The sequence below is a fragment of the Mercenaria mercenaria genome, chromosome 17 (assembly GCF_021730395.1).
Source record: "Mercenaria mercenaria strain notata chromosome 17, MADL_Memer_1, whole genome shotgun sequence".
NCBI lineage: Eukaryota > Metazoa > Mollusca > Bivalvia > Venerida > Veneridae > Mercenaria > Mercenaria mercenaria.
Window position 1 is genome coordinate 46,811,397 of NC_069377.1, and position 18,787 is coordinate 46,830,183.

Genomic DNA, 18,787 nt, shown 5'->3' on the forward strand with positions numbered 1-18,787 from the left:
CACAGATTGAACCGGTGGGTCAGATGTGTCTGTCATATTTTTTTTTGTCTGGATGATAACTTGAAAAATTATTCAAGGTATTGTCTCTTAACTTAGGATATTAGTAGATGGCAATGAAGCGATACGCAGAGCACAAAATTTAATACTGGATTGGAAGGTTAAAGGTTACAGTCACAAATTGAGTCCAAAAGTTAAATATGTCTCTCATATTTTGTGTCCCAGGATTCTTCAAGGTAACCTGGAATCGATAGGAATATAAAAGTATTTGGCCTATAGTCATGAAACATTATAGGATTGTTATTCAGCATGTGGTGTTGTGATTTACTGGCTTTGATTCACTTGCCCCTAATCAATGTGAGTTTGAAACCTCAATCCAGCTGACTTACAGAAGGTCATGGTTCTACCCAGGTGCCCGCTTGTGATGAAATAAGGCCATGAGGGGCACTAGGGACTTTATGAAATCACCATTTGACTTAAATTGTGCCAGTTGTGACTCTTTAACGCTAAAAAACATAACAAAACAAAACAGATTGAAAAAATCTGGTTTATTTTAATTCACAAAGATTACTTTTAGGTAAATTTAGAAAGAACATGTTTTAGCAGAAGAACCTGATTGTATGTTACCCTTCAGATGTTTCAAATGTACTAGAACATTATTGATAATGGCAAGGAACTCAAAAGTGCAATGTTTTATATCCAGTTACTTCTACATGATTGGAGGGAGATAAATATGCAAAATGATATCACATTTAACCTTCTTAACATTTTATAGCTTTTTAGCAAAAAATATGACTCTGTCTTAAGACTTCTAGCAACAATATGACTACATTCTAAAGATTTTAAAGGGCAAGGAATGCCTGACAATAAGTTGATTTTATATGAAAGCTATCCTTAAGCCTTTCGTAACGCTGAAAGAATTTTTAAAATCAGACCACTATTGAAAAAGATATGGCAGTTTGAAATTTGAGAAAATGTGAGGCAGCCATTTTAGTGTGTTATGACGTCATTTACACACTGCTGGATTCTTTATTCAGCAAATAACCTTTTAAAAAGATTAATTTCATATGTTTCTTGAGTGTTATATGTAAAACATGGTAATTTCTGTCATTATAGCAGGAAGAAATAAAAAAAAATATTTAACAGAAATAAGTAAATACAGTTTAAATATGTATCTAGAAATTTAATAAATCTTGCATTTTGTTTTTTGTTGCCAGGGAAACAAAATGGCCACCATTTTTATCAAATATTCCAATGCTCATAACTTTTTCATTTTTAATCCGATTTTGAAAATGCTTTCACTTCTTTAAATGATTTAAGAAACTCTAGCAGACAGAATTATCATAAAACAGAATTGCCTTTCCCTTTAAGCAAAAATGCTTTGAATATGGCTATGATGCAATAATGTTTTGCCCAATAACAAACCAACAACAAACCATTTTTAATATTAAGCAGTTTTGTTATCTTAAATGTACCAGTTGTAAACAATTGAGTCATGGGCATTTCAATAGAAGTTTTAGAATCATACTGGAAGAGCACTTGTGAAACCTCTTCCTTAAGTTAAATATATCTGAAATATGACAGAGTATTCCATTCTACTTTAAATATGTTGTTGGAATAGGGTTGAGATTAGGGTTCTCTTTGTGGAAAAGAGTTGGACTGAGGTCCTTTTTTGTATGGTTTGATAGGTTATATTAACTTGTCAACTATGTCACCACCTACTTATGGATGTTTTAATAATGTTCTTCTGCCAGAGTACTCAGTATGAAGAAAAGAGAATTTTCAACTGTAAAAAGCTATAGATTTTTCCATTTTTGTTTTCAGGTGAAAGAAAAAGTCCTTATGTTGCAGTTTGTTGTGTTGCCATGGCATTTAGTATACTTTTCTGGTCATAGTATATGTAAATTGTCCATCATCATCAGTTCATCTTCACCAGTCTATCATCATAAGTCATGACAAAATAGAGGAACTTTGTGAAAGTACTTTAGTGTTTGAAGTTATAAATGTTAGAATATTTACTGAGTGATCAAGGCAAGAACTACAATGTGATAATGTGAATTATGAGTGATAGCAATTCTGAGGAATCTTTTCATATGTTACTGTGAATAATTCATATGATGATTTAAACAACATGATGTAAGACTGTATACCAAGCTAGACTACCTGTACTTTATGTAAATGAAAAGTGACAATGCTGTACTGCTAAATATGTTGAGGAAGAATTCCATGTGAAGGATATTAGTGCTGGTTTTTGTAAGAGTTTCTACATAAATTATGTATTTGAATATTTAAATGACACAGTTGTCTTGAGACAGTTTGAAACAGTGACAGTTTTGTAGTTGTTAGAATTGATATTATGAATAAACCTAAATAGCAAGTTCTTGTTTAATGTGTATGTATTTCAGGGTATATATCTACATGTTAAGAGAGAAAAAACAGTTAAGTAACTAAGAGATGTGTTCAGTTTTGTTTTGCATATAAGGTGTATTTTGCTGTTAAAAATCATTACACTCTGCGATGTTTCATTTATTTTGCTATTAAGATGAAGCCCTGGATACCAGCATCTGCTGTAAAGTCACTGAAAACACCAGTCTGTTGTGCAAGATAACATTGTAGTCAATTAATGACAGACTGTTATGTAAATTTGTTTAAAAAAATGTAACAGAAATTATTCTCAATAATGTAATCATTTTGCATTGTAGATACCATTGTCAATTTGTCAGTCAGTGTAGACATGTTGAAGAGATGGCATTTTACATACACATACACTTGTATTCTATTTTACTGTAGTCTGTGATACAAATATTGAATTTAGTTCTAAATTGTTTCATATTACAACATTTTAAATCAGCAGTGTATACATTGGACCTTGGGCAAATAGTTTTTATACGCCCGTTTGAAAAACAGGACGTATTTATGGGAACCCCCCTGGCGAGCGGGCGGTTGGGCGAGTGGCGTCCACAGTTGTCCGGAGCATGTTTTCTTCATGCATTGAGGGAATTTTATGAAACTTGGCACAATTGTTCACCGTCATGAGATGGAGTGTCTTGCGCAAGAACCAGGTCCTTAGATCTAAGGTCAAGGTCACACTTAGAGGTCAAAGGTCAAATTCAAGAATGACTTTGTCAGGAGCATATCTTCTTCATGCATGGAGGGATTTTGATGTAACTTTGCACAATTGTTCAACATCATGAGACGGAGTGTCATGCGCAAGAACCAGGTCCCTAGGTCTAAGGGCAAGGTCACACTTAGAGGTCAAAGGATACAAGAATGAAAACTGTCTGGAGCATTCTTCTTCATGCATGGAGGGATTTTGATATAACTTGGCACAAATGTTCACCACCATGAGACGGATGTCATGCGCAAGAACCAGGTCCCTAGTACTAAGGTCAAGGTCACACTTAGAGGCAAAAGGTCAGATACAAGAATGACTTTGTCTGGAGCACTTCTTCTTCATGCATAGAGGGATTTTGATGTAACTTGGCACAATTGTACACCATCATGAGATGTAGTGACATGCATAGGTCCCTTCTTTAGAATTACTTCCCTTTGTTGTTACTATATATAGCTTATATTGTAACTTTTTCATTACTAGTCGTAGGGAAAAATCGAGACCACTTTATTGTAGTACAACATGCATGTTACGTCCAATTTTGAGGTGTATTTTGATCTATCTCTACCTGGTAAGGATTTTTGTGTGGACTTACAATTTTTTTTTTTGGATTTTTTTTTTAACTTTCCTTAGTTGTTACTATAAATAAGTTATATTGTAACTTTTTTATAACTGACCGTAGGGAATTTTTTTTTTTAACTTCCCTTAGTTGTTACTATAAATAACTTATATTGTAACTTTTTTATAATTGACAGTAAGGAAAAACCAAGACCACTTTTCTGTGGTACAACATAGATCTTACTTTCAAATTTTGGGTGTATTTTAAGGTATCTCTACCTGGTAAGGAGTTGTTGTTGTGGACTTAGAAACAAACTTAGGACAAAAGAATTAAAATAATTACTAAACAACCACAAAATTCCATTTGCAAATACTGGTCTATTTGCTAATTAGCTGTGACGGGCGTGACATATATTGTGACATTCTGGCACTCTTGTTACTTCTGACAAGCGAGAGATACAGTAACTGTAAGTATTTTAATGTGTAACATCGGAAATAAATTTTTAATTTTTTTTTGTCAGCTTTTACCTTTATCTTAGCAAACGTATGGGTTGAACAATAGATTATTCAATAGCATATACTATGGACCAGTGATTTATATAAGGAATCGTGTAATAAAATAGCTATAATATATAATGTTAGATATTTTTATGTTTACTTAAGAAATAATATATCCATAGCAGTGATTTGTCGTTGAATAAAATCATTGTTTTGATTTCAGATGTGAAGGAATTCTATCGCGAGGGTGCAGCCTGAGTGATATAATAATACGCATCTGAACAACAAACAATGATTTTATTCAAGAGAAAATCACTGTTTGAGATATATTATTTTGATTCTAACACGTTATCAAGGATTATTATGTATATCCTTGACGACATCCATTAAATATTTGCCCGTTTTCTGTTGGTTTCTTTTCCAGCGCCCTGCTATACTGTTCGATGCTATAATAATTGTGATGTCAGAAAAATGAATGTTGCATAATAACACGTACAATTCAGCCTCCTTTGTTTTAATAGGAAAACAATTCTGGTCGTGTTAGAATGTTGTTTGAAACTGTCTACAAGCTAAGAAACTCATTTTCACGTATATAGTCACAAATTAGCCATCTTGATAATAATATTTTCGATATAACGTACAAAGAGGCTGAGGTCAGTAAATGTCTACATAGAACTTGGAAAAATATAAGCCCATAACTATTAGTTTTTAGCCCACTTTAGGGCAAAGCATTGAGGTGAGCTATTTTGATCACCCTGTTGTATAACATTTGTTGACTCACTAGCTGTCACAATTTGGCCAAGCTTAATGAAACCTGGCCAGAAAGTCTGTCTAAATAAAATAAAGAAAATAAGTCAGATCACTGAATAACATGATCTACCAAGGTCAAATTTTAAACAGCTACCTAGGGTAAAAGCTAGGTCACGAGGTCAAAAAACTTTTTTACACTTAAAAGCTCACTTTTTTTTCATTGCAGGAAACCTGATCAGAATAATGTTTCTATGAAAACTAGGTCAAGTACAAATTGAGACCATCTGAATTAGAAAAGAAGGTCATTTTAGCAAAATACCATTATCTTTTCAGATGCCACATTTTCTACCAGATCCGAAAAAATCTGGTCAGAATGTTTGTCCTTTTTAAGATTGGGTCATTTTGGTTAAAATCGATGTCACAGAGTTCCATCATAGTCAAACCTCTCACTTTTCCAGAGGCTATATTTCCTCAGAATGTCTGTCTGTATGGATCGAATCTTGTCAAATTGGTCATCCGAGGTTAAAAACTAGGTCATTATGTCCACAGCTCTGACCTAATCTGCTTGAAACCTGATCAGAAAATCTAGGTCAGGTATGAGACTGAGTTATCTGATACCAAAAACTAGATCTGATGAGCGATACATAGTGTACAAAACACCTGTAAAACATTCACTGTTTAAATTGTTACAGGGTCAAAAATCAGTTTTTCATTTGTAAATCATGCAATTATAATGATCGCCCTGTGTCTGTCGTCCATCCGTCCGTCGTCGCCAACAGTTTGATTGTCAACACTCTAGAGGTCACAATTTTGGCCTAATCTTGATGAAACTCAGATGTTACCCTCATTAAAATCTTGGACGAGTTCAATATTGGGTCATCTGGGGTCAAAAACTAGGTCACCAGGTCAGATCAAAGGAAAAGCTTGTTAACACTATAAAGGTCACAATTTTGGTCCAATCTTAATGAAACTTGGTCAGAATGTTACTCTCAATAAAATCTTGGACGAGTTCGATATTGGGCCACCTGGGATCAAAAACTAGATCACCAGGTCAAATCTAAGGAAAAGCGTGTTAACACTCTAGTGGCCACATTTCTCACTGTATCTTCATGAAACTTGGTCAGAATGTTAATCTTGATGATGTTTAGGTCAAGCTCGAATCTGGGTCATGTGGGGTCAAAAACTAGGTCACCAGGTCAAATCAAAGGGAAAGCTTGTTAACACTCTAGACGCCTTATTTGTGACTATATCTTCATGAAATTCAGTCAGACTGTTAATCTTGATGAACTTTAGGTCAAGTTCGAATCTGGGTCATGTGGGGTCAAAAACTAGGTCACCAGGTCAAATCAAAGGAAAAGCTAGTTAACACTAGAGGCCACATTTATGAACATATTAAAGAAACTTTGTCAGAATTTTAATCTTGATGATCTTTAGGCCAAGTTTTAATCTGGGTCAGGTGGGGTCAAAAACTAGGTCACCGGGTCAAATCAAAGGGAATGCTTCTTAACACTCTAGAGGCCACATTCATGGCCAAATCGTAATGAAACTTGGTCAGTATATTAATCTTGATGATCTTTATGTCAAATTCGAATCTAGGTCAAGTGGAGTTAGAAACTAGGTCACCAGGTCAAATCAAAGGTAAAGCTTGTTAACACTCTAGGCCACATTTAAGACTATATCTTCATGAAACTTAGTCAGAATGTTAATCTTTATGATCTTTAGGTTTGAAACTCATGGGAATTGATCAGAATGTTTGTCTTGATGATTTCTAGGTCAGGTTCGAATCTGGGTCATGTGGGGTCAAAAACTAGGTCAGCAGGTCAAATCAAAGGTAAAGCTTAACAATCTAGAGGTCAAATTTATGATGTATCTTCATGAAACTTGGTCAGAATGTTAATCTTGATGATCTTTAGGCCAAATTAGAATCTGGGTCATGTGGGGTCAAAAACTAAGTCACCAGATAAAATCAAAGGAAAAGCTAGTGAACAGTCTAGAGACCACATTTATGACCATATCTTTATTAAACTTGGTCAGAATGTTAATCTTAATGATCTTTAAGTTTTGTCAGGTTTGCCAATTCACTTTTGAAAACATTACGCACAAGTACGAGAATATTTTGTACATATTCACTACATGTCATCAAGAAGAGTTATTCAAATTCTACATTTATACATCAGACATCTCTTCCTGTATACAGTAGACTGGAAGGTGAGCAGAAGTATTATTTCAGTAACAGTGTGCATTCCAGAATATGATATTATTAACTTTATTATTTAGTTTTTTTTAGCTAACCTGAGCACAAAGTGCACAAGGTGAATTATTTTGATTACCTTGTGTTTGACATCCCTCATCGTCCCTCCCCAACATTTGACTGTTTTAAAACTTCAAGGGCAAGTTTGCCAAATCTTAAAAAAACTTTTTAAATATTAAAACCCCCAATAAAATTTTTGACAAATTTATAGGTTTTTAAAAGGGAAAACCCTTTTTTTAAAACATCTAGAAACCCCTTCTTGTCTCACCTTTTTGAAATTTGTCAGGGCGAAGTGTTTTTTTCCCCTTTAAAAAAGGATTTAACCCAAAACTTGGGTTTCCTGATCATGGAAAAAACCCTTTTTTAGCATTTTAGAGGGGAAACTTTCTGCTTGAAATTTTTTCAAAAATTTGTCAGGGAAAGTTTTCCCCTCTAAAAAATGTACGCAACTTTTTAAAATGGGGTTTTCCAAAAGGGCAAAATTAAAAAACAAGCTTTGGTTTTCCAAATCTAAGGCCAATGTTAAATTTTTTATCTTAAAGGGTTTTTGTAAAGTTTGCTTTATGAAATCAAGGCTTTTTAAAAAATAGATTAAATGAAGTCAAAAATAGACAAAAAGTCCCCTTTACAGGGCAAACCTTGTTAACAATTAAGAGCCATTTTTGTTGGTTTCTTAAATCTTTGTAGGATGTTTTTTCTTTTGATTTTGGTTAATGTCAAAAATGGGTTACATTAAGTGAGAAAAAATTCCCACTAGGGGCCAAAAAAATGGAAATACCTTGTTAACCCCTCTAAGGGGCCCCATTTTCTAATTTATCATCATAAAACATAAATCTTTGTTAGAATGGGTTTTCTCAATAAATTTTGAAAAAAATTTACCCCAAGAGGCCAAATTTCCCCTTTATTTGATAAAACTGGTTGAAAATTTTAAGTTTGATTCAAACCCGTGGGTTTCCCGTGAGATAAAAAACTTGGTCATAGCTCATTCCCCTACAAAACCCCTTTCTAACATCTAGATATAAATTTTCTGCTTGATCATTGAAAATTTTTCTTATGAATTTTCATGGAGTTCAAAATTGGGCTACTTTAAATCAAAATGTAGGTCCCCCGGTTTAAAAAATAGAAAAAATTGTTTAAACAAATTAAAAGGGGCCCCATTTTTTTTTCTTGATCTTTTTTTTAAAAATTTTGTCGAATTTTTTTCTGGATTATTAGATATAACTAGGTATAGGGGCAAATTATAGAAAGTCATTGTTAACAACCCAAAAAGGGCCCCATTTTCTACCCGTCTTCATGAACCCTTTGGTTTTTAATGTTTGTCTGTTAAAATTTTTAGGATAAAAATTTGGGTCACTTTTGAAAATTTTGGGAAAAAAAGGATAAACCTTTTTAAAAATTCTTATTTAAAGGGAGTTTGGGGACTTTGATAAAAATGAAGTGTAGCATAAAATCGCAGTTATCCAGGGAAAAAGTAGAATAAAACCCCGGATTCAGCGTACGGAAAAAGAAAAAAAATTTTTGAATTAAAAATTTTTGAGTAAATTTATAAATGGCATGTTAAATATCTTTTTTAGGTTTTTAAAAAAGGGTATTTTGAACATCTACATTTTAAAAAAAACCCAAAAAATTTCTTAAAAAATTTTGAAAGTGCGGGGTTTTACTTTTTTTATGGTCAGATATCTCGAAAAGAAGCACATGGACCTATGCATTTTATTTCACCACATTATAGGCCATAGATGTTTATTTCAGTGTGAAAAATTCATTTAAGGAAATCTGACGTTTGATCCCGGAAGGATGGGGGGAAAATTTAAAGTATTTATCAGAAAAATTTTGAAAAAAAGCGGGTTTTGGCATACAAAAGAAAATTATTTTTTGGGTAATGAAAAGTGAGTAAAATTTATTAAATGGGACTGTTGCAAAATTTCCCCAAAATTTAAACTATGAATTTAAAAAATGTGACACGTTAAAAAAATCGAAATAATATCTTAAAATTAGCGGGGAAAAAACTGGTTCATTTAATCATGGTCAGATATTTCAAAAAAAAGCAAAAAGACCCAACATTTTATTTCCCAAATTTTTTGATGAAAGTGTTTTTAAAACTGGAAAAGTTTAAACAAATTTTAAATTGTAGAAAACCTATTCATGAAAATGTTTTAAAGTTATGATTTCCCCCTAGACTCCCATTCTGAAAAATTGGTGAGGGCCAAAATTTTCAAAACATTTTTAGCAAAAAAAATAAAAAAAAAACGTTTCCCCAACTTTTTTTTTTGCTGAATTTTTTAGGTAATTTGACGTTTTGAAAATCAGAGTTTTTTCAAACCTACATTGTAAAAAAAAATTTTTGATCCAAAAATGCAGACTAACCTTTAAATTTCTGAAGGGATATTCATCAAACTTAGGGCTTTTTGGTCCTTTTTTTTTTATTTTAAATTTTTTTCAGTCTCATCTGTTTTAACAAAACAACCAGCAAATTTCCTTGGAAAAAAAACACAGGGATTGCACATAGCCATTCTTAAAATAGAACATAAGAGACTATAATTATATTACAAAAAAAGGTGTCCTTCCATTCCAGTAAATAAAATTACTTTTGTTTAAAACTCTAAATTCTCTTTGTACAAAATTAAAAATGCAATAAAAAATTATAGACTATTTCTGTTATCACAAAACCCCGTCAATAAAATGCTGGTAAATATTTTTTGAAAATGCTCTATGTTCACAGAAAAAAAGTATGGTGCTTTAATTTGTTTCCCAAAAAATTTTGCTTGGCCGTTTTTAAATGGCTGGCCCAGTTTAAAAAAATAAGAGTTTAATAAATATTTTTGAAAAAACTTTAAAGGATGTTAACCAAACTTGAGCAGGAAAAAAGACCAAAGGTTTTCAGTCTCCCCAGGGGCGGAGGTTTTGGCCCCTTTTTTGGGTCTCTTTTTTGTAATCCCCAAATTTCAAAAGGGGATGGTATTTCAAGAGATTTTTGAAAATAATAAAAGCAGTAAAATTGACCCCGGTTTGATGTATTCGAGCCCTTTTGAACGTTTTGAAATTTCAGGGAAATAACAAGGTTTGAGCCCTTTTTTGGAAAAAAGAAAAATTTCTCTAAAATTTTAAAGGTTTTTAAAAAATAAAATTTTTTCGTGCTTTTTTCGGCACATAAGCATACAAATTTCCCAAAAATGTTTCCCTGTTGTATCTCAAAAATTTAAAAAACCGATGACCAAAAAATGACCCAAAACGTGTCTGGGTTTTATTGTTTTCAGTGCAAAAAATAGCATAAACTATGCACAAAACATGTTCCCATTTGGGAATGAAAGGCCCTTTTTTTCCCTCGGCATTCTGAACGTCCCCTCGGCCAAAGTAATTTGTATTATTTTCGGACATTTTTTTTTGGAAAATGTCAAATTTAATTTAAAATTTAAAAATGTTTTCATTTCCCGAGCGTTAAATTACGCGGGTTCCAAAAGTACGGGGGTATGAGGAAATTTTCGGATCCCTGAAAAAAAGACCCAAATTACTATTTTAAAAGTGTAAAAACCGTTCTTTTCGGACCTTAGGCTTTTAAATTCTAAAACTGATTTTTATATTAGTTTCATTCAGCCCTTTACGAAACCTTAATTGACCCAAACTTGGGTTTGGAAATCCATTATTTTTTTTGCAGAAGTCAAGAAAAATGTTTAATTTTTTGTAAAAAAGGCCTTATTTTGGGGCCCTTTGCCGGGTTTCCTAAAAAACCGTCGGGAATGGGAAAAAAAAATGTACTATTTTAAAAAAAAAACAGCAATATTTGGACATTTTTAAGATCCCTTTAAACCCCCCCAAACCCCCTGTGAATTACATTGAAAAAAGGAGTCGACCCCTTTTTTTTTTGATTCCTGAAAAATGTCCCGAATTATATTTTAAAAAACCCGGAAATTTTATCCCGGTTTTCGTCGGGACATTATCATTAAAAGTGAAATTTATTGCACGTGTTTATTTACAGCCCCCCCCCCTGAACCCCAAAAGGGACCAAAATTCGCCCAAATTGATCGTTTTGGTGCAATTACTTAAAATAATGGGCCCCAAAAAAAATGTTTAAAATTTTGGGAATGAGGTCCCAATAGGAGTAGGCCCGGGAACCCCAAAAAAGTGTTGGGAATAAATTTTAGATGCCGGTGAGCCCAACTTGTTTTTTCCCTTCTTTTGTACCATTAAACAAACAAATATTTTAAAAAACATAAAAAAAAATTTTGGGAAAAAAAAAAGATTTGTACGAAATTTAAAACCAAAAAATTTTTTTACATCAATATCAAAATGTGCAATTAATTTTATTTGTAGTTGCTCCAAAGTTTGAAAGGTTTCCCCTTTTTGAAAGGTTTACAAAAACCCAAATTTTAAAACAAAATGGGAAAAAGTTTGAAATCATCCCCCTTTTATTTGAAAAATTTACGCCCAAATTTTTCATTTCGGGCATGGTAAAAATTTGACTCAATTTTTACGGGTAAAGGGAATTTAGTATTAAAAATTAGGGTGGGTATTGTTCAAGTTTAATTTCAAGTGTTTTTTTGAGGCTGAAATGGAAACACCCCGCCCAAAACTTGGGAAAAAAGACTTTTACCACCCCTTTTTGAAAGTTGTTTCATCGTTTCAAAAAAGAACCCATCCCCCTCTAACCCAGGATGTTAAAAGTATCAAACATAGGAATGTTTTAATTGGGGCCCCACATTTTTTATTAATTTTTATACATTTTTAAAAAAAAGTTATCCTTATTTATTGTGTTGGGATAAATTTGTTCTTTTATGAAAACCCCATGTTTTAAATAGTATAAGGCACATTTTTTTGGGGGGGGGATAAAAAAACCCCCAAAAAAACGATTTAAAAAACACAGATCAAAGACCTTTCCCAAAAACCCAAGGTAGTAATGTCAAAATAAGGCTCTGGACAACAGGCATACTTTGGGTTTATTTTTCTTTTACTGACGCTTCAAATCACGCCCAAAACCTTGTTTTAAAAACTGATCAAAGTCAGCAAAATGGGGTCCCCCGGGGCCCGGTTCCAGATTTAAGCTAAAACCGTCATTTTGTCCCCGGACATGAATTTTAAGGGGCTTTTGACCTTGCGTATCTATATGTTTGTATGGGTTTCACTGCAAATAGGCCTTTTCATCTGGGGGGTGAAAAAAAACCGGCCCTCGAAAGGAAAAGAACCCTATTGAAAGTTGTCACGTTTACAAACCCTAGAAAATTTTTTCAGCGTGGGAAAAAATAAAAAATTTTTTTGTTTATTTTTATTTTATTATTAAGGGTTTTGTGACTATTGTCATTGAGCTAGCCCAAATTTGGGTTTTTAGCCAAATTTTGAGATTACAAGGTAAATTTTACAGTTGCCCCAGTTCTGGGGATATAAAGGTAAAAGTTTTGCCGCATTCGTGTTGTAGGGAAAGGGAAATGTCAGTTGCCAAGTTTTTAAAATAGGAAGGTAAATGTACATTTGCCCCTAGTTTTTCGTGATAAAGGAAGGTAAATGTACCTGAAAAGCCACAGTTCCCCGATATAGGGGAAAAATTAAAAAATACATAAGCCACGTTTGCGAATAGGGAAGGGAAAAATTTTAAAAAAAAAAGCCACAATTCCGGATATAGGAAGGCAAATGTTTCCTAAGCCTTTGTTCGCGATATAGGAAGGGGAATGTACATAAGCACCGTTCCGCGATATAAATTAGGAAAATTTTACATAATAAAACCAACCTTTCCCTATATAGGAAGGGAAAAGAATTTAACCACAGTTCCCCCAATTAGGTAGGTAAATGACCTAAGCCACAGTTTTTCCCCATTAGTTTTGGGAAAAAGTGCAAAAAAAAGCCCCCACTCCCCGATATAGGAAGGAAAATGTCCCTAAACCACAGTTTCCCCGTTTAAAAAAAAGGGAAATGTCATTAGCCAAAAAGTTTCTGTGATGTAGGAAAGGGAAATGTAATTGCCCCAGTTTTTTACGAATAGGAAGCTAAAGTATATTTGGGGCCCTAGTTGTGTAAAAGTACATAAGCACAGTTCGCGATAAAAAGGGTTAAAAGTACAGGGCCACAGTTCCCCGATATAGAAGGTAAATGTAATTGCCACAACCCGGGCCCTAGGAAGGTAAATGTACATTTGGGCCCAAAATTTGCGATATGGAAAAGGGAAATGTAAAACGACCACAGTTCCGCGTAAAGTAAGGTAAAAGTACTTTGCCCAGGGTCCGGGGGACATAGGAAGGGAAATGTACCCTTTGCCCCAGTCCGCGACAAAAAGGAAATAAATGAAAATTTCCCCAGTTTGCGTATAGGAAGGTAAATGTACTGGCCCACAGTTTGCGATATAGTAAGGGGAAAAGTCCCTTTGCCACAGCTCCGCACATAGGAAAGGGAAATGTCATTTGCCACAGCCCCCCCGCAATTTAAAAAGGGAAAATGGGACATTTTTTAAATTTGCGATAGTAAATAAATGTACATTTGCCACAGTTCCACGTATAGGATTGCCGTATTTGCAATAAGGAGGGGGAAGTTTAAATTAGCCCGGTTCTGGGTGGGAGGGGGTAAAATTTTAAAGAAAAAAGATAAGACCAAAACCCCAAACCGTTTTTTTTGAAAGTTTTTTGTAAAAAAATTATTGTCCGCTATAGGTTTAAATCATAGGGGAATTTTAGTTTTTAAACAAATAAAAAATTAATGAAAAAAAAACTTTTTTTTTTTTCCAGAAGATATCCCGGTTTCCCCGAGAAGGAGCTTGGATCCTAGTGATTGTTTTTCCTCATAATCGTCCGGGGGGTTTCCCCTTTTTGCTGGTTTGGCTGCCATTGGGATTTTATAGGGGAAATCCAGTGACAAACGGTTATCCTGAAAAGTTAAAAAATAAGGTTTCGAATACCCCTTTTAAAGCGTCATTTTATGCAAAATTTTAAAGTTTATACCCCGATGGTACGGGGAAAACGATGATGAAACGCGATGGTTTCGATGAGAAAACCCATATTACATCGAATTTCCCAACGTACCCCGCGTTTTTATCTTGTGCCATCCCGGGTTTTTACCATGTACCATGTTGTTTCATCATCGTGCCATCGACCATCGCATTTTCACCATCGTCCCCTTTTACATGCGGTTTAGGTTCAAAGAAAAGTCGCGATTGTCGAAAAAGGAAAACCCTAATTTTTTAAAAAGTAAAATTGATATTTTGTCTTAAAATTCAGTTAAAAGGCTTTTTCCCGTTAAAAATATCAAAAATTAAAAAGCAAAAAAAGGGAATGTTTGTGATAATGCATGATTTTCGGGGTAACAAGTCTGCAGAATCCCCCAGGGGGTTGTTTTGGGCCCAAGCCCGTAGGGCGAGGGTACCAAAGGATTCCCCAGGGAAATTTTAAAAAGTGATAAAACGGAAAACGCTAGGTTTGCATTAAAAACGCGAAAATAAAATTAAAAATAAATACATTTTTACCAAAACCCAAACCCCATTAAAAATTTTCCCTGAAATGCGCGGGAATATCCGAGTTACTTTTTTTCTTTTTGCGTCTTTCCCTTTGAATTAAACCTTTTTTTTTTGGGGCCCTAATATGTTTAAAGCTTTGCCACGGAATTTCGCATATATAAAAAGGGTTATAACAGAATTTTTGGGGCGGAGGGAAATTTTCTATTTAAAGACGTTTTCTCTCTTGTTAAAAAAACCCCCGGGAAAATTGGCAATAACAAGGGTTTTTTTCAAAGGTGAGGAGCCCTAAAACCCGGGTATTGCCATAAAATGATAAGGTATTTTCCGAAACGTTTATTTTTTCGCAACAAGGTAAGTAAAAACCCCCATTTATATTGTTTTACTACTACAAGAAAGGAGCATTATTTTCAAAAAATAGTACTTTTAAAAAAAACCTTACAAACGTAAAATGAGTTAAATTTTAAATAGGAAAATGCTAAAATTTTTGATAAAATGAGGGTTTTTCATTTGTAAATGCATGCCGTAAAACATTTGTTCCGATACCATAACCCTATTGCATTTTGGGGGGAAAAACTGAATTTATAGATTTAAATTTTGTTACTTTCAAAGAAAAAAAGTGCAAAATTTAAACTTTGGAGATGTCCAAATCACGGGGGAAAAACCCGGGATAAAAGAGGGCGATGGTTTTACGTGTATTGATTTTCAAAGTAAAAATTTTAATGTGTAAATTTCCCGTTTTGGTTTTTATGAGTTTGTATTGAAAAAAAGTGCATTTTTATCAAATTTTTTGTGATAAGATAAAACAAAGCATGTAATTCCACTGGCCCCCAAAAAGATGGAATTTTTTTTTCGTTTTGGGAGATGGGATTTAACCCTTTACGCGAAAATAACAAGCACAGTTTTTAAAAATGGGTATTACAACTTACAACTAAGCCGCCTGTCAATATCACTCCGGGAAAAAATTTTAAAGACTACCATTGCCGAAAAAAGGCCCACCACAAGTTAGCCGCGGATTTTTAAAATGTAAACAGGATATGATTGGGGCCCTAAGGGGTGGAAAAAATCCCCCTTTAAGAAAAGCAAAAAAGGGAAAAAAAAAGTTACCCTTTTTCCTTCATCTAAAAAGAGACCCTAAATTGGTCAAAAGCGACCCCTTTTTGATTTGGTGTCAAAAGTTTTTAAAGGGCAAGGGGTAGGAGCTTGACCGATTTAAAATTGGGTTTCCCCCCCTCAATAACCCTTTGACCCCCCCCCATTTACGGTTTGAAAACCCCCGAACTAGTTTCACCCTTTAAAATTTTTTAAAATAATGTACAAAGTATTTTTATTGCTTTAAATGCCTTGTTCCCGAAAGGTATTTGCTCACCCCTTGCTTTTTTTCAAAACAAAATGGATGTCATATGCACCCGAGCAATTTGTTTTAGAAGTAGGGGAAACAGTGCCCTGTGTTATTTTGCCATTTTATTTGCAAGATATAACCTTTTTTATTTAAACGTTGTTTCAAATTTTTTATGTGATAATTCCTGTTAACCCAAGTATATTTTTTGTTTCAGGGGAAAATTCGAACATAAAATGATTTGGGAAATGACTTAAGAAATTCCATTTTTTTTATTATTCAAACTGTTGAATGTAAAATTTTTATGAAACATTGGTTTAAACATTTTAAAACCCCAACCCAAAATACCCTAAACCCAAATTTTTATTTAACATTAAAAGTACAGTTGGTGGAAAAGGGTTAGAAAGAAATACAAATCTTTTAGAGTTCTTCCCGCTATCTTATTTGATCATTGTATTTTAAAGAATTTGTGTTTAGGTTTCAAATTTGTTTAAAAATATTTCAATGTACCTGGCTATTTGTTTTTTTATCAAAATAAAAAATGGCTTTTACAATATTGCTTTTCAAATAATGTTTGGTAAAAAAAATCGTCACAAAAAGAACCCATTTCAGTTTCAAAGCCCCGTCCCCTTTTGTGGAAATAATGTACACTCATCCCTTGGGATAATAGCTACTTTTTTTAATGTCAATAAGTTTTTGTTCCCGTTTTCCTTTTTTCTTTTCCCCTTTTTTTTAAACGTAAAAAATGCAGATTTTATGATTTTTTAAAAACATTGGGAAAGTTAAAAGCCCGGGCCCTTTAAAAAAAAACTTGCGGCTTTACATACCCATATTAAAACCCAAATTGTCGATGAAAAAATTTTCCCACGTCAAAAAAAATAGGAAACTTAAAAAGTTTAGAAAACGTTTCTTGGGCAAACCAAAATGATTAAAGGCTATTTTATTCAATTTTCTATTTTTTCACATTTTTCATAGGGCTGTGTAAAGATACTTCCCAAAACCTTGTCTTTTTCCCCTGGAAATTTCAAATTGTGAAAATTGGGAAAATTTCATGTACACCGGGTATTTTGTCTCAAAATTAATGTTTGTACTGGTAGCATTGTGTAAATGTTTAGCTAGATGGCGTGGTAGGTAGCATACATTTCCACTACCGTCAGTGAACAGGCTCCTCACCATTTTCCCAAATCAAAGGTTTCTTTCTGTTGCAAATTGGTCCCTTTTGTAATCGGGTTCCTTTTTAAAACATGTCTGTTAATATTTTCTAAATCAACAGTATTTTTTCTGTTTTTTTTTCTCTGCATATGTCTGGTGCTATCTTGTAATTTACTTTTTGTGGTTTTGGTCGTTAGCATACGAAAATATTCTCGTCATTTTGGTGGTGTTCAACAAAATGACATACAATGGCCTTAAATTCGTTCGTCGAGCCAGTCATAAACACACATACACAAGTTGAATCTGCAACAAAAAAAATCACCATATAGTATTTATTAGTAGGACCGGTCTTTCTGCAAGATATTGAGAGTAAGTGGCATCCCAATACAAAATTTTAAAAGATACCTTTAACTGTTTTTGAGATAATTCATTTAATATCAACTTAAACAATGCTCAATGGAAGAATAGAATATATCTATACATTTACAACTGGAAAGCATAACAAAAAATATTGCCCACTGTTGCACTATGGTGTAGACTGTAAGTTACGTTTAGAGCTTATTACATTAATTAGGACAGAGTAAACGCTATAAATATCACTGTAAAACATCACGTATCTTCAGGGCTAAAGAAATTACTTTTTTGTACTTTGAAAAGGAAATGATAATGCACATTTTGTAAGATTCATTCTATAAAACTCAGCGATAATGTAAACAATACACAGTACAGTAAAATTTTACACAGGTCAATACACAGTACATATATTTGCAATACACAGTACACCATCGACGCTCATTTATCATCGATTTCGCTGTCATTTTAACATTTACAAAGCTGAAATTTTGCACATGTTTTCTTTGTATGTAACTAAATAAAACATTAGATTCAGAATTTTTATCACAAGACAATAAGTGACGATATCGGGAGAAATGTGTCCCCGATCTGCATTTATCAGATGATAAATTTGCCATTTTATCACAAATTTTAGCGTTCCTTCATAAGATTGACTCATTTTACGCATATACACAGAATCCAGTTATTAAAAGTAATGCTCTTTTCTTCCATAGTAGTATAATACAATAGTAAATAGGTGTTTTACTTACCTTGCTGACGAAAAATAAACACGTTTTCGGAAAATACCTTATCACTAAATGGCAATATCCGGTGTACGCATCCTCACCGTGATGCTAGAATTTGTTTTAAAATCTGCGAATCGGTTCTCTCAAGCAGAGACAAGCGTATAAAATTTAGGTATAGCTGTAAGGGTGTTATAAACTTGTGAGGGGTAAAACATTATATTCCTTTTAGTGACCTATGTTGCTCTTTATTAAAATTAAAAAGACTTAAGATTTGTTTTGTTTTGTCTGTTAAGGGATAGACAGATTTTTGAATATCGATACAAACACTTCTCAGTAACAGCCATATTGCATAGCTTCCACCAGTGCCCTTGACTTTAAGTTTTGCATGCATGCATGTATGCACTTTGCAGCGAAATGCATTTCCTCTCTTAGATACCTATTGCATTCAACAACAGCAAAGGTTTGTCGCATTGACATGCACGTATTCCCTCCTAACCCTTACCATGCTGAATTTCTGTAATAAACTTATCCATCTTCCAATTTGGATAGTACCATTAACTGTTAAAAGGGGTGCTTACCAAAAAGGTACCGGCTGAATACACGGGTGTGCAGGCTGATCATGATT